Source organism: Pteropus vampyrus, unplaced genomic scaffold (assembly GCF_000151845.1).
Source record: "Pteropus vampyrus isolate Shadow unplaced genomic scaffold, Pvam_2.0 Scaffold336, whole genome shotgun sequence".
NCBI classification, from domain to species: Eukaryota; Metazoa; Chordata; class Mammalia; order Chiroptera; family Pteropodidae; genus Pteropus; species Pteropus vampyrus.
This window is the reverse complement of record NW_011889117.1, coordinates 1127406-1150200: the sequence shown is the minus strand read 5'-3', so window position 1 is coordinate 1150200 and position 22795 is coordinate 1127406. Positions and strand designations below refer to the sequence as shown.

The following is a 22795-nucleotide window of genomic DNA, read 5'->3' as shown; positions in this document are numbered from 1 at the left end:
GTGTTCCTGGGAACCTTGCAGGTTTAAGGTAGATGCCTTAGGGGCATTCAGTGACTTAGTGCCGATAAGGGGGAGGTTGGAATGGTGGGCTCTGGCCTCTTCTTCCTACCCCCACCTTCACTTCAAACAGAGCAGCTGTTTTAGATGTTGACTTATGTTTAAATAAAGGGTTCCTCTGTAAACTTGATGACATTAGTTAAGGACCCCTCCCACTCTGACATTCTTAAATTCTGTCATTTTATGGCAAATGATCCTGGGGAAAATGCAGAGCTAAGAATATCTCGTCTTACTCTATGCCTAAAAATATACCATTAGAAGAGGGTCTCATTAAGAAAGCCCTAGCAGTTGAGTAGGAATGGGTGAGGAAGGAGACAAACGGGCAGAGGAGGGCTCAGAAAGGGCAGAGACTAAGGGCCTATCCCTTCTGCAATTTAGGACTGGGTAGACCCATGCCAAGGGCAGAGCCCTCTCAGAGAGGGCTTACACTCACTGACCTTATCATGACTAAGGATTTGGACTCTAGCCCCTGGATCTGCCACATAAAAGCAAGTAGTACCTTCAGATTCCTCACAGTAAAATCTCTGCAAGTAAAGCACTTTATAAATTGAAAGGTGAGTACAAATTTGAGGACTTATTAGAACAAGCCTTTTTCTAAATCTTCTACGTGTGTATGTCTTCTCTCTTGCCAGCTCCCTGAAGGAAGTTCATCAAGCTTGAGATGTATAGACCTTTTCTCTCTCCTTCCCTGCACCTCAAGAACTGGGGATACAAGTAGGGGTTTATTGCTTGAAATAGTTCCCTCATTCAACTTTGAAAATAACAGGTACACTTTTTACTAGGGACTCAGTGTTCCATGATGAAGATGGACATGTGACCTCTCACTCAGTGCTTAGATCTCTGGACCGCACGCCTGAGTCCTATGGAAGTCGGTTTGAGGCAGGACTGAGCAAAAACTCATGAGAAAATGCACTGAAGGCATGGAAGATATTCCCATTATACTAAAGCTACCCCACCCCTTCCCAGGCACTCTTGAACACTCTACCCTCCTGGAAGGCATGAGGCCAGAGAGGCAGTCTAGTACTCAGGAAAGAGTTTACTATACTAAGTGTATGGGGTCTATGGGATCAGAAGGACCTGAATTCAAACCTCAGCTCTTTCAATACTACATATGTGACCTCAGGCAAATCATTTACTTCACTGAGTATGACCTTTTCCCTCTGGAACTATTAATAAACTTAATGAATTAAAAAGATTAAGGGAGATACTCAATTTAAAGCACATATCATGATACCTGGCACATAGCAGGTAGGCACTCAATTACTGTTACTTCCACCAAGAGGGAAAAGAGAAATAGCAAAAGACAACTGAATGTGATTCACGTAACAGGTAGGGAGGACTTGGGGACAAACCCTAGGCAGCAGCAGATCAGAGCTACGAGTGGCTCAGAATGGGAATGGGCTGATTTGGAGAGTCTGTTGTGCTATTCTAAGAGCATCTGGATCCTGTTCCAGCCAAAGTAAATCAAACAGGAGTGCTTATGGAGCGCTTGTTTCTAAAACAAGTACAGGCTGTGTTATTGACACACGCCACAGGGGAATTGAGAAGGCTGTTGGCAGAGATGTTAAGAAAGCTGACATGCTTTCAGTTCCAATTTTTCTAGTACATACATGTGGCTACAACTGACCTTGGCTCTAGAGGAGAAGAAAACCCTAGACTTAAGACACAAAACTCTAAGCAGGTGACTTCACCTCTCTCGCTTGTTTTTTTTTTCCTCCTCCAAATAATAATTTTCTATGTGCCTATTATCAACATCCTAATTTTCAGATGATGATACTATATCTCAGAGAGATTAAATTAGTACTGGCAGGAATCTAAATTCAAGGTCTGCTGTCAAATCCTGTTGTCTTTTAACTCTGCTGCATTACCTCTTGGTGTTAAATAAGGGAGCTGGACCAGGTGAACCAAGGCATTTCTCAACTTGAAAATTTATGATTCTTAGTGGCCTGAAATTGTGGTTTCAAGAGCATTTTAAATTCTCTAGGGCTAAACAAAGGCTGATTGGTTAAGTAGTCTTCTCATATAAATCAAATCCTCAATACCAAGGGCAAAAGCTGGGGTACAAACACAACTTGAGAACCAGAAGAGAGTAGACAATAAAATTTTAGAAAGCCCTGAAGAGGCCTTGGACTAATTCATTTTACAGGTGGGACTATGGAGGCTCAGAATGAGAAATAGCTTAGATAGGAATACCCAGAAAGTTGGTAATGGAGCACAAACTAGATTCTATGTCTCATGGTCTCTCTCATACCTGCTATCTACTCAGTCTCCAACCTTCCAGGACATTCTGATCTTCTCTTTGATATTTATTTTCCAAATGCTGGATGACAAGCAAGTCACTGCCCCTGTAGCAAACTCCCAGACACTGTCGACATCTTCTCTTTGTAGATAATGACTCTTTCTTTACAACTGTCCCTGGTGTAGCCTTAAGCAGGACTGAGGATGAGGCTTCTTCTTTGGCCCCCTCCTTACTTTCTTCCCCCTCCTGACTCTTTGATGCCCTTGAACCACAGACCAATGTGCCTTTGGAGGCAAAGAACTGGAAGGGACATCAGCAATTATAAATCAACCTTTGATCTCATTCTTTTATTTTTTAGAACTGAGGGAAACTGAGGCCCAGAGATATTAAATGCTTTCCCAAGGTTGAGTTAGTAGAACAGGGTTAAGAGCCTAGGTCGCAATACTCACCTTCTATTACAATCTGACACTGAAACACATGGTATCAGAACTCATTTCAATTACCAATGGCTGAACACCAATCCAGGCCGGGTATTTTTTCATCATCTCCTATTAGTATCACAATAACCATATAAGCATTATTATTCCCATTTTGCAGATGAGACAACTACAGCTCAGAGAGATTAGTCATATAGGAAATAAATGCCAGAGCAAGGACTCAAACCTCTGGCTTTAAAGCCTCCTCTCTTTCCCTAGTATCATGGCCTAAGAGATTAAAGACTATATACGACAGTGGAAAAGATGCAGTTAATTAATATTTCCAAAGATCATTTATACTATAAGTGACTTCTGTCTCTTGCCCTATGCACTTGGACCAGTAACTCTTAACTGATTATGCTAATTGGGGAGATGGAGAATGGTATGAAGGTATGGGAAGAGTAGAGACAGATAATATAAAATGACAGATAATTCAAGTCTATGGCCATGCCACCCTGAACACGCCCGATCCCGTCTGATCTCGGAAGCTAAGCAGGGTCGGGCCTGGTTAGTACTTGGATGGGAGACCACCTAGGAAGACTGGGTGCTGTAGGTGTAAAAACAAACAAACAAACAAACAAACTATATGAATGTGTATATTTGATAAGAATAAAAAGTAAAAATGCACTTAAAATAAAGAAAAACATACCTTGCCTTAGAAGGGTTTATCTAGCAATGTTATTTACCACAGTAACAGACTAAAGAACTAAAATTACATGATCCAAAATGACGGATAATTCAAAATAAGCAATTTCTGCTTTTGTGTTAATGTGGTCTTTTGCAGAATTGTTTTGTTTTGTTTTTCTGCATCTGCCCCATCGTAAGATCATAAGTCCCCTTTATTCATTCATGTACTACTCATCTCAGGGTTCTAGCACCAGTTGCTGACAGACCTTGGTTTCCTGATCTATTATTTCCCAGTTTCTCAGCTTAGATTTTTGATCTCTTGGCTTTAACCTTAGGCTCAGGACCCTACTTCTCAGCCATAGCCAATATCCTCAGAACTGCCCTCTAGTTGATCTGATGACCTACAGGACCTATCAGCCTCTCTTATGTCTGGCCTGCTGGTCCAGTGAGACAAAAAGATCCTCCTTAGTTTCAATGAAAACTGACGAAGAAAGGAGGGGTCACAGGGCCCAAGGGGACCCAGAGCCCTTTGCACACTATTCCTTCCTGACAAGTATGCTGGGCCTTATTGTTTTTCTGTGACAGCAACCCTCAAGAAAAGCCAGCTGTTTCTGGAACCAAAATAAAAAATGTGGGCAAAATTCCTGGGTGGGGAGAGAACAAGGACAGCTGCTTCTTATGTGAGCTGCTCTAATAGCCTCCCTCAGATTGTCTCAACAGAATTCTCTAGGGGCCATCGTATGATTATACTGGCAGACAATGACAACCTCCTGCCTTACTCAGCTACAAAGTCTACTCTACTCTGGTCAGATATCATCCCCTCACTTTGAAGGGTGCTGATCCACTGCTACTGCTCTGAGACCTTCTCAGACTCTGTTCCAGGTCCCTATCATGATAAGTATCTAACAGTTTTAAACAGCATTTATCTGAAATGTGACTTACACAGTAGGCTGGGTAGAACTGTTCCTTGTTTATAGATAAGGCAACTAAAGACCACAAATAAGTACTCAGCAAGCCCAAGCACTGCTCAGAGCTCTTGCCACTTCAATGAGATTTATATTTAAGCCTATTTCTTTAATCGATGCTTAGAATGTCAGTCATTAACAGGCAACACAGGTATTCTACAAGGCTTCCAAAGCCATCTTTATCTCTGAAGTCTGTGAAGTGGGCAGCTATCTCGAGCTCTCTATCAGGCAAAATCTACTCAGAAGCCTAGGGAAGCTCTGGCATTCCATGTATGCCCTGACTTCCTGCTGCACTGCTTCCATCACCTACATGAAGCTCACGCCTGCCCAGTGCTGACAGGCAGGCAGGGTCCAGGCTACCCAGTACTAAGGATCTAGCCCTAGTCTCCTCCTTGTTGGTAAGGAATATACTAGAGACCACTGTCTCCCTCACTGTTTCTGAGTTAGCCCTCTTTGAGGCTCCAGATACTTCTCCAGCGACTACTACATTAAGAGAAAACTGATAGCCACATGTCAGTCGAGCCTGAAGGAGAATTTTGTTTGGGCTGCACAGAGCTTTAAAAAAAAAAAATTAATCCTTAAGAAACTAGAGAAAGAAGGGAAAACTAAACAGAAAGCAAACTGAAGTTAGGAAATAATAAAGATTAAAGGAATCAATGGAATAGAAAAAAATGAAACCAAAACTTTGTTCTTTGAAAAGATCAACAAAACTGACAAACCTTTAGCAAGACTGGCCAAGAAAAAAAAGAGAAGGTATAAATTGCCAAAACCAGGAATGTTAAATCTATTTTTCACCACTGGAATGCAAATTACAAGAGAGAAAACTACTTTCTTCACTGCTACATTTCAAACACTTAAAACTGCCTGGCACATGATAGACACTCAGTAGTCACAAATGAATGAATGTCTTTAAAAGGAAAATTTTATATAGGAGAATGAATAAAGGGGAGTAGGGGGCGAGGACCACTAACCCAAGAGCCTGAAAAAGACCAGCGTTTTAGATCACAGGAAAGAGCCAGCGTAGGACAATAGAAAAACTTAGTTTTCTAGAGCAAGACTCTTCTGGGTCCTAAGCTTAGCTCTTCCAATCACTCCCAGTGTGCCCCTTCTCTAAGTCTCAGTAATTTCTAAAATAAGAATATCACCACCTAACTCCTAAGTTGCTATGAAAATGAAATCGATTTATGTAAAGCATTCAGTAGCACATAAATAGTAGACACTATAATTAATTTAACATTTTTTGATACCTTTGGCCTTTAATAGAATCCTGGAACTACCTTAAAAATGACCTAGCCCCATCTTACTAAAGCACAGACATGTCTGTAGGGCTGTTACTCCTAACTTAAATGGCCTCCATACTCATTTTAACTTCTTATCATTCCTTTCACCCCTCCCTACTGTTAGCTCTCAGCTCTCACCTCTATCTGCTGTTGATATAGCAGTTCCTCCCCACTTTTTTATATGTTGCTTTTAATCTTATGGGGGGTTTAGAATCTGGATTGCTAAGCCTGTTACAACAACATGTAAAAGTAAGGATAAATTAGTGCTGTGCAAAGGCTTAAGGATAAAAATGACTTGCTTCTTTCTTGTTTTTTAGTTAGGCTCTAGAAAATTTAGGATGTTAGGTAAATAAGATACTATATATAGATATCAGTATATTACATACTTTTTTTTACACAGAATCATTCATATTTTAAAATATAGTCAATAGTGGAACTTCTTCCACTGGCAATTGTTACATGAATAAGAAGGTCCAAACTTGGCACCCAGGACATGGAAAAGCCAGAAGCTATAAAATTTTTGATTAACCAGACAAAAAGAGGTAGCAGCAAGAGTCTGGAGATTCAGAGTAGGAGAGAAGGTTGGTGAACCAAGAGCACCAGGAAGGAGACAGACTCCTCTGTACATCTTCAAGAAGACAGGGAAGAACAGAACGTCCATTATTAGAGTGTGAAAAGAGTGGCCTATATCACTGGCCAAGGACAAGAGAGAGATGGTGGAAAAACATGGCCTCTGATAGGATATAAGGCTACAGAATAAGTGCCTTTTTCACTAGCAGTTGGAGGGTGGGAGGTTGGGGTGGGCAGGGAACCTAGGGAGAATAGGAATAGCCTTCCTCTTCTAAGATGACGGCAGGGAACAAGGCAACATCTCAGCGGAACTAGTCAGTGAGTGCAGACACATGCTGAGATGGGCTCTTGAAAACTGCTTTAATATCTGTGCTGGCAGTGGCCTTGGAGCCAGGCTACGTGAGTGCATTTAAACCTGCACTGTGCAGCCCACATGCTGCAAATCATGGCTGCTGGTGCTGCTTGGCTTTGTCTCTGTGCCCTGGAATCCTTACCCTTGTGGAAAGATTGAGCTTTGGGTAGAGCCTGCAGAAGAAGGAGAGGAGAAGGGCATGGGAGAAGATTTGCAGCACAAATTTCCAAAGAAAAACTTCTCTTTTACCTTTGGGGATTGGAGTGGCAAATAGGTCAGGGACTGAGATATCAGGGATACTTGGAATGCTTTCTTCTCACTTTCTCTCATTTTGGACATGCTGCATTACAATTTACAAAGCTTTCTGACTTGCATCTCTCATTTGATTCTCTACAACATCCTGCTTGGTTGGCATACACACAATAAGACATGTGGGGGTGCAAGGAGGCACTCCGATTTTATAAAGAGGAAAATGGACATTGTCCAAGGGCAAATGTTGGAAGAGAAAATAAAAACCCCTATTTCCCAAATCCAATCCAGCTCTCCAGGTCCGTCTGTGCTGGCCCAAGTGTTTAAAGGATCTCATATGTTATAGGTGTTTAGCCTGGGCCTCTGCCTGCTTGAAGATTCTTCCTATCTTTGAGCCTCTTGGCTCCCTCACTAGAAACTCCATTGCTCATTAGAGAACCCCAACTCCTGCCTGACCTGCTAGGCCCCTCAAATAACTAGACCTCTTTCCCGAATCCCTAAGGAAATCTGTCTTCTTGAACTTAACAAGAAAAATCAGAATTCTAGGAAGATTAGCAGTCCAAGGAAAGCCTGCCAAGTCAGGGAGAACAGTGGTATTTACAGTTAGACTGACCTGGGTTCTAACAGCAGCTTTATAGATTCCTGGGTGTGAACCCTAGGCAAATTATTAAGCCTCTTGAGTCTCAATTCCTTCATTTATAGAATGGTGTTTTGTCTCAAGTAAATAAGAGCCATAACATAATTGGTCCTTAATGTACTGATTTCCCTTTCCCCTTCCCATCTCACTGTCTGCAGTTTTCCCTCTAAAGCTTCCCCTGACTTCCCCTCCACATGGTCCCACTCTATCACTCCACCCTCACCACACTGCTCATGATCGTATTTTTCAGGAGTGATAAAACTACAGAATTTTCTGAAGCTGACCTATGGGCTTGGTGGGTTACAGTCAAGACTGAAATCAGGGAAGTCTCTAAGGGCTATGAGGTCATATTGAGAGCTTGTGGAAGGGATGATTTTAGCTGCCAGGTTCAGGATATCACCATCTCCCAGCCCAGCAAAAAGCAGCTGGCAGAAGCCAGAAAGAATTGAGCCTGTTTGCCTTATTCATAGAGAATGATCCCAGACTGTCTTGTGGCAGCCCTAATAAACCAAGTTCAGTTCTCCCCGTACAGTGCCTTATTCATAGAGAATGATCCCAGACTGTCTTGTGGCAGCCCTAATAAACCAAGTTCAGTTCTCCCCGTACAGGAGGCTACCTATGCCAATCTCTTAGACACGGAATAGGAGACTAATCACCTGTAAGTTATCTGTACTAAGGGTAAAAATAAGTCCCAAACCAGTTACTCTGTATCTTGGCCCAAGCTTGCCCAGAGTTTGCCCAGGCACCCTCACTCACCAAGGTTGAGCTCAGTCAGTGATTTCCTCTTCAGCGATTTCCTCTGGGAAAAGGGCTCACCTATAAAAGAGAAGAAGTCAGTCAGGGTCTTGCTCAGAACTTAGGTAGGTGCAGGCATTCAAAGTTCCTGTCTTCACATGTCTTGTGTCCTAGTAAAAACTAGGTTAATAATTAAATATATAATTTCAGGTTGTGCTAAGTGCTATAAAGGAAAATGAAGCAGAGTAAGGGAAGAAAGAATGGCAAGGAGTAAGAATGAGGTCTACTTTAGATAAAGTGGTCACAGAAGGTTTCTCCAAGGGGTAATGACTGGACAGAGACCTCAGTGAAGATCAGGGGTAAGATCTGCGGAAAGAGTGTTTTAGAAAGGAGGAACAAGTGCAAAGGCCCTGAGGTAAGAAGCAAAAATATACTTATTATGCTTAAGGAGCAAGAAAGTCAATATAGCTAGTATGTAGCATTGAGAAGAATGAGATACTAAAAATACATTCTCCCTATTTTACATATGGAAAACTGAAGCTCAGAGGTTAGGTGACATGCCCAAGATCAAAGTAAGTCAAAGGCAAAACTGGGAATGGAACTGAGGCCTTCAGGACAACTCTATCTCAATCCTGGACCAGGTTCCTCCAGGCTTAGATAATCTGCAACCCAGCTGAGACAATCTTTGAAGCGCTGAGATTGGTTTCAGGTTTCTTTCTTCATTCCCTTTGTTGGATGAGGATGGCTGAAGAATAGAGAAACCCCTATATATTACCTGGAATGTGGGGTAGAGGTGATTTTGGGGTAAGGAGAACAGTAGCACATGCCAGAGATTGTTGTAAACTCTTTATTTGTATTAACTCATTTAATCTTGACAATTTTGGTGTGTTATTATAGTCCCCATTTTACTAATGGAGAAACTGAGGCATGGAAAGGTGAATGTGCCCAAGTCACACAGTTAATTGATGGCAGAGCTGGGACACGAACCCAGGAAGTCCAACTTCCAGGGCTTGTCCTTCTAACCACATAGTATGCCAACTCCCAAAAACAGAAGAAAAAAGTCAGGAAACATGTTCTCCAGTCCTAGCTGACATGGCTCAGAGCTCCCATTTACACCCAAGCCTGAGATCCTCTCCATTTACTTGCAGTCCAGAATTTTTAGTGAATACTAGTTGAATGATTCCTGAGTCCTTCAGCCAGGTGGTTCCGGAGGCTTCTCTAATTCTCTAGCTACTATAATCACAAAGCTATAACCACAATAACAGCCATTTCATAGCCACTAACATTTAATGCACACTTTGAAACAGACTAGGTACAAGGCTAAGCACCTTACATGCACTACCTTATTTCAGAGAGGGAATGAGAGTTGTTATAAGACATGGGTGGAAGGATCTGTGGGGGGCTCCAGGCCTGGGACAAATCAGCAAACAACATGGAACTGAGGGTTCTCTGTAAGCCTGGGTCAAAAAACAAAGGCAGAGTCACTAGCGGGTAGGTGGTAAAAAGAATGGACTATCAGCACTATTCGACATGTCAATAAACTGAACTCATCTCCTATCTCCCAGCCTCCATAGTTCAGCAAATGGTATAACTATTCTCCTAAGTATTTAGACTCCAAATGTTCATGCTCTCCAACCCCTCCTTCCCTCATTCCCCATTCCCACAATTGACAAGTCCTCGTGGGTTTTTTTGATGTAAGAGCTCTACATCCAAACTGTTCATTATTCCCTACTGTGTCAACTTCCTCTTGGTTCAGGATCTCATTTATCTCTTGCCTGCACTGCTAGAATATTTCTGCAAATTTACTAACATTACAAGGACAGACTGCTATAGTAGCCTCTTCCTTGGTCTTTCTTTCACTAGTATCCCCCACCCCTCCTGCTCTAATACATTGGGCCCACATTGGCACACTAATGTTCCTAATGCCAATCCCCTACCAAAAAAACAAAACAAAACAAGTCATAGCTCCCAATCGCCTCAGCCTCACTCTCTGGGTATGCCACAATCTGGTCATAATTTGCCTTATATCTACCATGGGCACCCATACTCTTGTCCATGCTATTGTCTCACCTGTAACGATTCCCTTCAGGCATTTTTTATCTACTCTATATATGTACTACGTACTTTGTACATATTAAATCCTTCTTCAAAGCCTAGCAAATCAATGAAGTTATCCTGAACCCTTTCTTACTACTCTGTCATGTTCTTGAGACATCTCTGGCTGTGACTACATCCAGCTCTGGCCTCACCATTAGCTAAGGCCTCAAAACTACAGTCCCGCCGTTCCTTCTTTTTTATAAAGATTCATACGGCTTCCAGAGAATGGAGACCTGGTCAGTTAGGATTTCTGCTCTCATGCCTGCTACTCTTACCTTACACTTGACTGTATCTATCTCCTAAAAAGAGACCTGGGTTCTAATCTGAGCCTCAGATTCCTTGGCTACAAAATGAGAATACGATTCCCATCCTGCCTATAATAGAGGGATTTTGTGAGAATCGATGTGATAACAGGAGAGGAAAGGGGAAGAGTTAGGATGGGAGACTCCCAGCCAGGTCTTTAACAGCTCTTCCATTCAAGGTAAAATAGCTAGTAAGTAGCAGAGCTAGGATTTGAACCTAGGTCTGCTTTACTTTACTGGAAAGTCTTATGCGTTTGCTTACTTCATGATCTGCCTTGCTTCATTATGTAGCAACATGCTAGGAGAACCAGATAAACTCTAAGGTTCTTTGTACCTTAAAATCTAGTAATTTGAATAGGGGATGGGAGGGGGAATGACGTTTACTGCTGATATGCCTTCTCCATAAGACTGTGATCTTAAGGCAAGTTTAGGGTCTTATTAGCTGGGATAGTCCAAGTATATGGCACAGAGCCTGACAGGTATGAGACATAAGTATTTGGGAAACATGTAAGTAAATAAATGGAATGAATAAACAACTGCCTGCCAACCTTTGCTCTGAGGTCTAGAAGGTCCAAAATCTTAAGCTCCATATTCTGACTCTCAGCCCAGTATTTGTAATATCAACTATCTACTAATCTATTGGTTAAAGGTTCCCTTTTCTCATTCTTGTTTTAAGAGTTATGGGAAAGAGAAGGAGAGAGAAGGATAAGAAGGGAAGATGGGCAGTTAATAGAGAAAAGAGGGAGAAGAAAAGGGTGAAAGGAGAGAGTTAAGGAAAGAGATAAAAAGGACAAGGATGCCTGGGCAGGACTGAAATGTCTGAGGTCTAGTATTTGGGGAAGGTTTCTTTTTCCTTCTGGTTCCAAGAACAAAGGATTGATTTGTTTTGTTTTTCAAGAGCAGCAGTAGGAATTCCTCTTTATAAATTTTAAATAAAGGGAACTTGTTTGTCTAAACCCCAAAGTAAATCTGTTGGCAGAAGGTAAACTGAAGTTCCTCAGAGTTCCAATCCTCAGTTCTCACCTCTGCCCTGCCATAGCTCAACCCTCACCTGGTTTAGGCTGAAGCTTGCAGAGGTCAGAAGATTCTTTCACTATTCCTCTGCTCTTTCTACAAATGTCACTCCAGGCTAATAAGCCTTGGTGGCAGGGGGCGGGGGCAAGGTACGGCTAATTTTTCTTTTGGATAAGGGGATACTGACATCCTCTGGACCCTTCTCCATGGTTTCCTGTCATGAAAGCTGTGTTGAACCCTAAGGGGAAAGTTTCTCCCTTTCTGACGAATTCCGCATGTGTGTGAATGAACTGGAATGAAGATGTGGGTGAAGCAGGCATCTTCCCTTCAGAATTCTCTAGATCCTGTGTCCTAACACAGCTCAAACCTCTTTAGGTCTGATTTGCATATTACATGCCTGTACCCCGCTTTTTACTAAGTTAAGAGAGAGAGCACAGGGCTGAGAGTCAGAAAACCTAAAGGCTAGTTGCAGCTTTACCTCTAATACATCGTGTGACTTTGAACAAGTCATTTCACCTTCCTGGCCTTTAGTTTCCAAATCTGTAAAATGAGCGTGATAGTGTCTACTCTTCTGAAGTATCTGCTGAAAGACAGAATAAGATTGACAAGAATGGTATAATTTAAAAAAAATCTATTCGGTTTGATATGAACAGTAAAGAAGGAATGAGGGGATGGTCTCTTTAAAAGAGGGGAGATATACCACATTTCAGCTGAGGGGATCTGCTCTGAGTGGAAGACTTACGAAGAGCTATGGCAGACACAATATCACTGTTTATACCACCATCAAGACAGCCAGGCACTAGTCGTGACTAAAAAAGCTAAAGAACTACATGCGCATGAATTCCAACATGTCCAACTAGAGAGAAAATAAAAACCACCAGAAGTCACATATTGCTCAGGGAAAGTTAACAGAAACAGAGTAATGTCCAATTTAGTGATGAAGAGCTCAGGCTCTAGAATCAGATACCTGGGTTTGAATCTCAGCTCTGTCTCTTACCAGCTTTGTGACCTTAGGCACTTACCTTCAATGCCTCAGTTTCCTTTACTTGTTTAAAATGGTTCCTGCTTCACAAATGTGTTACTGGGAGAAATAAATGACATAGCATAGGAAAGCCCTTGGCTCAGGGCCTGCCTGGCATATGTGACTCAATAATAGGTATTATTATTCCTTTAAGTACCACAAAAGGATAAATAAGCAAAAAAAAAAAAAAAAAAAAAAAGTCCAAGAGAAAGGAAAGAAATGCACATTTGCTATTACCTTTTATGTATCATGCCCTATGCACAAAGCCTTAATTATACTCATTTATTCCTAATAACCCTTTGAAGTCAGTTGAATTATCTCCATCTCACAGAAGGAAACTGGGTCTCAGAGAGGTAAAGTAACTTGTCTAAAATCGCACAGCTAAGAACTAGAACTTACTGGAAACCAGGTCTGACTCCAAAGAGTTTTCTACTATATACATTGCACTTTCCTGTGCTCAAAAACAAGGGGCCTCCGGCATATCAAAGTAGGCACCAATAATAAAGTTTTAGGAAATGAACCAAATTCTCCCATTTTGTACTCGATGAAGCAACTGTTGGTTTTGCATGCCTGGGGAAAAAATGGACTAGGGTGGAATGTAAGTGCACCATCAAGTTCCACACTTGCAAGACTTTACTAACCAGGCCCTCCCAAGGGGCTCTCTGCCTACCGCTGCAATAGGGGAGCTGCTGAGACAGGAGCTGGCTTTTGCCAAACTGGATATCACGTCATAAACGACAAAATGTTCTAAGGCTGTAACAAATAGGCAAGAAACCATAAGTGCTTGGGCTAAACACAAATACCCGATCAAAAGCCCCTTATGCTGGGAGGGAATATGACGCTATGAACACCTTTGCAAGAATCAGCATGCACTGTGTCCTTGAGTATGTATATAATCCCTATTTCTAGGAAGCACTTTACTATGGCCCAGATGACTATAAATTACTCTGAAAAGCAGCTTTCCTTCCCTTGGGCCAGGCTATTATGTTGCATCATTCCGGAGGCCCCTTGTTTTTGAGCACAGGAAAGTGCAATGTATATAGTAGAAAACTCTTTGGAGTCAGACCTGGTTTCCAGTAAGTTCTAGTTCTTAGCTGTGCGATTTTAGACAAGTTACTTTACCTCTCTGAGACCCAGTTTCCTTCTGTGAGATGGAGATAATTCAAAAAAAAAAAAAAAATGAATAAATAGGGAGCATGTTCTACAGGAGTTTATGGAAACCAGGAATCCACAACTGATGACTAGAAAAGAGTTAGGAAGTGAATTGAGAAAATTTTAGGAAGAACTGCGGCCTGGACATCAAAGACTTTTGGTAGCAAAAGGCCTGAGACAAGAGAAACAGAGTGCTTCAGGTGGTTAAGGAGAGATTTTGACAGAAGAAATTATCTCCTATATTTGTAAAACACATTTTTAAAAAATAGCATGTGCCTCTAGAACCAATGCTGTTTAGAGTAGAGCAATCTCCAGGGTCTGCAGAAAGACTGATTGAAAGAAGTGTTGCTGAAGTGTATCTTCCTCAGGAGAGGGGAAGGAAGGTAGAAGCTGTGTTCTCTAAGCCTCTAGAGTGGCAACCACGGCAGGAGTGAAGAGCTAGCTGCAGGAGATAATCATAGCATAACAGCACCAGTCTCAATCAAGCGGGGCTCATCTGCAGGTGGCCTCAGACACACTTTTGTTACAATCAGCACTTGAGGGTGCACAACTGCCCACACCCCTCAAGGAGTACAAGACTGGCCACAAAGTAAAATACTCATCTCAGAAGCCACGCTTGCCAATCTATTTGTTAGTTCTGTTCCAGCTATCCACCCCGCAACCTCAAAATTCTCCCTCAACCCTCTGGAGGCATGCTTTTCCCAGCCTTAACTATACCCCATGGTCCTGCATTTCTACTGGTCTCCTCCCATTCGCAAGGCTATCCGACCTTGACTCTTGTGAGTGGCCTTATTGTGTGGTTGCCTCTGTCCTGGCATAATAAACCAAGTGGTTGTGTTGCCTGGGAGTTAAAAAGATGACCTTCACAATAAAAATGTAGCCAGGTCACAAAATGGCTCAGTAAAACTCTCCTCTACTTCCCAACAAAGACAGGTGTCAGGATGCCCAGCACATCACAAAAGGAGGCCCTGGAGGGCAGCTGATTTCTTAATGACAAGTAACATTAGGGCTCTTGAACCCAACCCATGTCCACATATGAGAACACTAAGCATGCCATAAATAGATGAAACTCAATCCAGGCAGTCTGCAGGCTGCCTGGAGGAATGTCCAGAGAATATAACAGATGTGCAAGACAATCATTCTTGCCTCTGCATTTTCTGGGCAGCTAAGAGCATTTCTCCCTCCTCAACTGAAGCTGTCTCGTTTTCCCCCTCCTCCTTCCCTAGAAGAACCAACCCACAGGAATCATCAAGGGAGGCACAAGTAATTACTGTTTTCTTTTCTCCATGCTAATGAGACAGTTGGATGGTTCCCCTTCCCCCTCCAGAGTTGGAAGCAAGAATCTAGGGCTTTATAGTCTGTAACCAACACAGCAGAGCTTAGGCCAGACAGTGCTCTACAACTAACTGTGTAGAAGATGGCTTTCTTTCCCTGATGAGACCAAAGCTGGAAGAGGCCCCACCATTTTACAGAAGGGGCAGTATGACCAGAGTAGGGAGAGGATCTGTCTAGAGTCACAGGAGGAAGTCAGTGGCAGGGCCAGAATCAGTCTGCTTACTCCCAGTCAGGGCATTTCCCCCATCACCCAGACTTCCTACAGTAGAGAATGACATTAGAGGTTATCCTCAATGAGGAGCCTAGAACTCCAAGTTTCAAGTTCACATATCAGTTTCTGAATAGGTATTTAAAAAGCAATGACAATGCTCTGCATTTGTAGACTCAGGCCAAGAACCTCAGTTCCAGTTAGAAGGCCAGGATCTGAGGAATAGTGACTATTTTACCCCAAAATTAAAATCACAAGTAGATGGACAAATAAAAAAATCTGTGAATCTTAGTAGGGATTCAGCTGTTATGTGAAAACTATAGATACCAAGGGTCGGGGCTGGAGTTAGCTTTAAGAATGAACTTCAGATCTGGTGGGTAAAGGAGCTCCTGAGTACAGAACACTAGGACCTCAGTTTGCAGCCCAATCCTTGTATACCACAGATGAAGAAACTGAATCTAACACCATCAGGGGCTTCACAGGAGAGGATTCAAGGTGAAACAGCAGGACTGAAGGATGCTATGACCCAGTGCTAGCCATGGACTGCATGCCTAGCCACAGTCAGACAAAAAGAAAGACAGGGTCTCTAAGACAAGGAGCCAGCATTTGCAGACTGTGTTCAGAAGAAAATGGTTCAAGTTTGTAAGGTGGAATAATCTGTAGAATCTAACAGGCTTACATTTTTAACCTGAAGACTGGTTCCTTTCAGCCTCTAAAATCTCTTCCCTTCCCTCTCATTTTCTATCACTATCACTTTGGGTAGGATTCAGTAACTCAAATCCAGTCCTCAAACTAATTCTGACTCCAGGTAGAAAATATTTAATATCGTTTTAGCCCTAATTCCCATCCCCTACTCAGAGACCCTGGATATTAACCATTCTTCCCTGTTCTCCTATACCCCAGAGTTGACTGTGGGGCTCCTTGTGGTATTTCAGGATATTATCAGTGCTGACCATCAGGTTTTACCTTTTAGAAGGCACAAAATCATGTGCTCTATTCTCTAAATGGACCCAGGTCCATGTGAGAGGCCTTGCCTTAGTCACTCAACACCTCAGGCCCTCCTAGGACTAAAGTCCAGCTCTGAATCCCAAGGCTAGGCCTCCCCACCAGTGGCCATACTCTAGAGACTGCGTGGACTTGAACTTGAGTTTGCCAACTCATCTTACCCTTTTGCAGGGAAGGCAGCATGGTATAGTAGAAATATCATGCAGACAAATGTAAGTTTGAGCCTTGGTTCTGGATATCCTTAGGAACTGTTACTTAACAGCTCTTGGGTATCCTCTCAGAGCTTTGACCACTCTGTTTACTTGTCTGTTTCTTCTACTACTCTCCCTTACTTGGGAACAGGGATTTAGTTGTTTCCCTGCATCCTCAATGAGTCAGTCACTGTCTACTGAATGATCCTCTAAAACTAAGTTCCCACATCTGTGAAATAGGGGTATCACCTATCTCAGAGTTTTGAGATAAATGAAGAAAAAAAAGTATGTAAATTGCCATGCCCTTTTTCCTCTACTGTATTAGGAATGCCCAGAGCCAAATGTTTGTATTGAACTAAACTGCCCATCTTAAAGACTGTGTACCTTGTTGAACATCTCTAGGGTCAGCTGGACCTGACCCCCAGGGTCTGTTTCACTCTAGTAATTAGACTGAGCACCAGTTTCTGGAAGCCCACCAGTAAAAACAGCTAGAGATATGACTACTCTCCTCACAGTTAAAGGTAGTGAATTCCAAGCAAATGAGGTATGGGCTTATATTAAATATTCTAGATCGAAAGGAGAGGGGACAACATGGGTAAAAAGAAAAAAGGAGAAACGCTGTGCTCTGAAGTTGGAGTCTTAAAGAAAACATCCCAAATTCTAAGGAGTGGCTAAAGTCATTTGTACTGGAACCTACAGAGGGGCCAGAGACATGAAACAAATTGGCTAAGGTCGCACAGTAAGCTAAAGGGAGAAATGAGTTTGGAACCCATCACTGGTATCCTCATCAAGTGTTTTTTTCTGTCCTACAGGACAGACAGGTACACAATGTTCTAGAGAAAAGGAAGGCATGGGGGATACAGTGCAGTGGCAGGAAGAGGCACCAAGAGATATCAAGGGGTACGTAAACAGTTTCTGGCTGGGAGAGAAGACTGAGAAATAAATCCAGCCTTTAGTTTTGCAGGGACCTAATATACTCCAGAGTTGAAGAGTAGAAATAAATTCAATTTGGCCAGAACAAGTGCCAGCAGTTAGGGAAAGGGAAGGGTACAGGGTGTTCTCGAAGTACCATCAGCCCCTCTCCCACAACACCAACTGCTCTGAGTGTTCAAAACCCTCTGCTCATCCATCCCCAACGTCTCAACTCAAACTACGTTTGAGTGCAGAAAGCTTTTCTAGGATATCTGCCTTTCCCATTAAAGGGCCCTCAGATTTACAAACTGGGGGTGAAGCATAGAGAAGTGGCAGACTAAGAGCCCTGCACCATGAAAAGAATCTGATTCTTTTTTGTTCTATTCACATTCTTATGAACTCCCAGGAAGTGATTTGCCCAAGGTCACATAGCTAATAAGGGCAAATCCAGACCTTTTCACAGATATGGGAACTTAGTTTTAGAGGATCATTCAATAGACAGTGACTGACTCATTGAGGATGCAGGGAAACAACTAAATATTCCCTGTTCCCAAGTAGGGGAGAGTGGTAGAAGAGACAGACAAATAAACAGAGGGGTCAAAGCTCTAAGGATACCTGTGTCCTTTTATGACAATGGTGACTTCTGGTATATTTGACCTTTACAAAGTTTTGAGAGGTAGAGTAAGTGTTCTCTGGTAAATCATGCTGTCCCTTCTTCTGAAAAGTCTCATTTGACACCTCCAATCCATTTCAGGCCTAGTCTTGACATTTATCTTCTCTTACAGAACTTTCACAGTTCTCTTCTAATTCAGAGGTCAGCAAAATTTTCTGCACAGGGACATATAAGTACTTCAGGCTTTGTGGGCTATAGCAGTCTCTGTAGTATTCAACTCTACCACTGTAGTATGAAAGCAGTCAAAGATGAAAACAAATGAGTGTGGCTGTATTCCAGCACAACTTTATGGAAAGAGGTAGCAGACTGGACTGAGCCAAGAGCTCACAGTTTGCTGACACCTGTTCTAATCTACTGTCTCCAATCTCCCTATCTCCCAGTCTCTCATACACACTCATACCATAGCCCTGTACCCTCAATGGATCACCTCTGCTACAGGATGAAGTTTAAACTCCATCCTTATCCTCTACCATATCCTTCCCTGCACACTGTACTCCAATTACAGCAGGGTGTCACCTACCAACTTCTTACCTTTCCCCATGCTGTTCCCTAACACATGCAATGCCCTTCTCCATTCCTCTGATAATACTGCCTATTCAGTGACAAACTCAAATGTCAACATCTGTGAGAAGCCTTTGCTTGTTGTGCCTTATATAACTATATATATATATAACTACATATATATAGCTTTGACTATATAGTTATATATATATATATATAGTTATGTATATATATACACATTTATATATATATATATATATAGCTGTCCCTCACCCATCACTGCCTCTCCACAATTCTAAGATTCTCAAGAACAGGGACTATGTCTTACTCAACTCTTGCAGTACCTAACATAGCACCCAGTGTCTGACAGTTCAGACTTCTAGGCTGAGCAGAGGTCACTAGAACCTAGGGATATATGGTTTTAACAGAAGCATGACTCACAGAATCAACGGACCCTTTGGTCTGCTTCAAGAGCTGGCACCTCTCCATCCTCCTCATGTTCCTTGGGTCTGGCCAGGTAACTAGTTAAGGTAAGAGCCAAGACCAGGAATTTCACTATGGTGGTTCTAGCCTGTGCTGAGATGTTTAAAGAAGGATCCCCTTTTCAGAATGCCTTATCCCTGACCTCAAACTGTATCCTTTACTATCATCCATAAACTGAACCCAGATCCAGATTTAGCCCAGATCAGCAGACAGCCATCTGGTAAGTGCAAACCCTTGGTCTCCAAAGGCAGAGAAAGGCTCACGGCACACAGCTGAAGAGAGAACTCAAAGGTATGTGGTAAGAATCATCGGGAGCATCACCTCTGGATGCATAGGAACCTCTATTGAAATTAGGGGTCCTGGGCAAGTCTGTAGCCCACAAGTATGGTTATCCTAGCTTGGGGAAGCCAAAGACTAAAATGCTGATAGGGGAAAACAAAACGAACACACAAAAGAATTTTTCTCCTAAGCCCAGAACAGAAAAACATTCCTTCTGGGTAAGTGAGCTTGTCACAGGCATGGGGTACTTAGCATATCTGCCATTCCAGGATTACGGCTGTCAAGTTTTAATTAGAGTAATTAGAGTTAAAAATGTAATTTCATTTCAGGGGTATTCTGAACAGATTCCATTAATTTCTTTTTTAAAAAGAACACAGAAAGGAGGGGCAGGCTGAGTGAAGCAGAGAAGCAAAGCGGAGTGCCTGGGCTACACAAGCATTCAAACCACTACCAAGAACTCCCAGCCCCTCTGCAGGACTGGCCCAGAGGAACAGAGGCCTGCTGCTCATCAGCTTTCCTTCGTTTCCTCCCTGTAACTAAGTTTCAGTCAGCACCTGCTAATAAACTCACCTCCTTCTCCCCACCTACTGCTCTTGTGTCACTGCTATTCAATGGTTATAATTGCCCTAAGTCTGACAAGGGGCAAGGGCTAATGGCTGTTAATCTGATATGCTACAGCTCTCTGGTCTGTAGTGCCCTCCTTCCTTGCCTGCCTCAACTCTTACTCTTCCTACAAAGCACAGATCAAGTATCTCCTCCAGGAAATCTCACCTTCATGCCTCTGTAATCCCAAAGTCCCTTGCATGTGCCTCTATAAAGGCATACACAATACTGTGGTTTGTTTCCTTGTTTGATTCTGATGCTAGATTGTGAGGTCTTTCAGGGCAGGGACTGAATCTTCATCTGGGAATCTTTAGCACTAGCACAAGCCTTGACACATAGGAGATAATTAACAAATATCTGCTGAATGACATAATCGTATAGTGAATTTGGTCTGACCACATTGATAGCTGAGCATGTTAAGCCTGCAGGTTTTACAATGCCTAGAAATATCCAGCCATGAGTCCCTTCCCCCTCCTTGCACAGGGCCAGTTCAGAAACCTGATTCTGCACTCCATGCAGGAGGAAACCTTCCCATTGATCCCAAATGATGATTGATCTCTCCCATTAGAGCCTGCTCATTCCTTAGGGACCTTGGAAAGAAGATGAGAAAGCAAAAGCAAGCAGAACATCTCCTCCCATCCTCCTCACCACTAGTTTTAAAGAATTTCCTCCAGTCGAGGGCTCGGGCCTGAACTCCAGTTCATTCTGTAGAAGGATAAGGGATGGCCATGGTAGAAAATAGTTCATCAGCTTGGAATCAGTGCTGCAAATACTCAGAAATGTTGTAGTATATTACAACACAGAACATAATATGTGACACAGAGCAGCCAAGTCACTTCACTGAGCTTGTTTCCTTTTCCAAGGTATCCCAGTAAATTGTTAGGAGAAATAGGCACACAAAGGGGCTTAACTCAATATTTAACACTTAGTAGATATTCAGTAAGTGATTTTTCCATCTTGGGGCGAGGGGTGAGGTAGGGTGGGGGTTGCTGTACTATGTACCTAGCAACATATTGTATAGGAGTTTATAAAGGTGAGAAAAATATATCAAAGGGTGATACAAGTTAACCATTCCCCATTTGCTCAAGGCAACCTTGCCTGCTGGTCCCACTGGAGGAAGGCTATCCCAGCAGAATTGTTGTGTTGACAAGTGTAACTAGATCCATTTCATGGTAATCATATCTTCCCCAGCTAGGAGCACTCCTCGGACCTCCTCCCAGGCTCCCCAGGCCTGGATGCAGGCCCATATCGATCCATTCTAATTAGGAGCTGTGTCAGTGCTTCTGACAGAAGGTCAGGGCCTAGGCTGCCTCTGCCGGCCTCTGGCCAGACTGAAATGCCCTACTCAGGGCAGACCCAGAGAACAAACTCTTTTGTGGTAGAAAGTGATCCTAGCTTGATCTCATCATAAAGCAGCCTGAAATTTTAGAGCTGAAAAGGTCCTTTATGAGCCTGAGTTTTCTTATAATTGAAAAAGCTGAGGTCCAGAAAAGATAACTTGTCCAAGGTGGTACAGGAAAATAATGCCTATCTTTTTACTTCTAGCTCTTTCAATTAAATGTTTTCAACCTGGCTACACAATAGGAGGATTCAGGGAACTTGTTAAAAATACAGTTTTCTAGGCCCCACCCCCAGAGAGTCTGATTTGGAACATATGCTCTGGCTCTTATGCTAAGTATATGATCATTTTCTAATAGAAATGACCCTGAAATCATAGGATTAAGTTTGGACCTAGGATCAAATCCATCTTGGGTCATAAAAGTGCCATTTAGAAGAAACCCACTATTGTCTGATCCAGCCCTCCCCTACCCCCACCATAACAGGGTTATTCTAGGGGCCTTAGTCAAAGGACCTGTCATAAATGGTTCAGACTTCCGAATGGTTCACCAGCTTGGCTGTCAGCAAAGACATTTCCTTTCAAAACTAGTCTGACACTAAAATGTCTCTCATGATTAGAAATACTTAAGGAAGAGGTGTAAGGAATAATGGGAGATAGTGTGGTATTAAGTGTGTGGGATCTGGGTGAGACATGTCTGTGTAGAGGACGACCTGTGTGGATATGTAAGGGAGTTAACAGGGTGGGGAGACAGGCTCACAGATTCTTTTGCAGCACACACAATTCTAGGTCTCTGGGTAGAAAACAGTGGGACAGGGGTATAGGAAGATGTGTGGGTACATGGCAGAAGGGGGTAGATAACTTGAAGGTGTAAGGGAGATAGTATGGATTATGAAAGAGATGTGTGTACCTTTGTGACTCAACTGTGTATGTGATGCAAAGCATACCAACCTGTAGAAGGGAGTGTGTATCTCAGTGGCCTAGACACCTATATGCATGAGAAAACAGATCCATGAGCACTTCTGACTCATCCAGCCCTGGCTTTGCCTGAAGGCTCATACCACTAAAGGGCAGGCCTGTCTGCAGAAATTTCTCATTAAAATTGACACTTTGACAACTATTTAAAAAAATAATAACAATAATGACACCCCTAGGGTTGGAGTGGTTAAAAAAGTCAATGCCAATAAAACAGGAGACAGACAAGAAACAATTACACCATGATTACTTTCTCAATTTCACAAGGGGAGGTGTTATTTGAAGTTAAATATTATACAACTGATTCATATCTTAACCCAAAGGCCTAGATTTCCTGTATTAGGGAAGAAGGGAAGAAAGAAGAAAGTAGATAGAGAAAGTAAACAATAAAATTTTTAAAAAGGACTGGAGAAGATGAAAGAAAGGCAAGGGCTGAGAAGAAACCAAAAATAAAAGGGAAGTGGGTCATAAAAGAGAGAGAAGGAAAGAACAGAAGGAAAAAAGGTAGGAAAGACAGAAGA

General features: G+C 42.5%; 2 long non-coding RNA genes and 1 other non-coding gene across 5 annotated transcripts in view; 1 reads left to right on the top strand and 2 right to left on the bottom strand.

Annotated features, from left to right (window-relative positions):
- The window catches only part of LOC111730817, a 45236-nt gene that overhangs the window by 2470 nt on the left and 19971 nt on the right, over window positions 1-22795 (bottom strand). For 2 of the 3 annotated variants that reach the window (XR_002776829.1, XR_002776828.1), the window contains exon 2: window positions 8209-8268. This is a non-coding gene — a long non-coding RNA (uncharacterized LOC111730817). Of the gene's footprint in view, window positions 1-6670; window positions 6740-8208; window positions 8269-22795 lie in introns of those variants that run through there. The other variant, XR_002776827.1, reaches the window with a different exon arrangement.
- Window positions 3210-3328, top strand: LOC111730823. The gene has a single exon (XR_002776835.1). It is a non-coding gene; the product is annotated as a 5S ribosomal RNA (ribosomal RNA).
- LOC111730820 lies at window positions 9021-13614 on the bottom strand. The gene is made up of 2 exons (XR_002776832.1): window positions 12079-13614; window positions 9021-9644 (listed from the first exon to the last, which is right to left on the bottom strand). It is a non-coding gene; the product is annotated as an uncharacterized LOC111730820 (long non-coding RNA).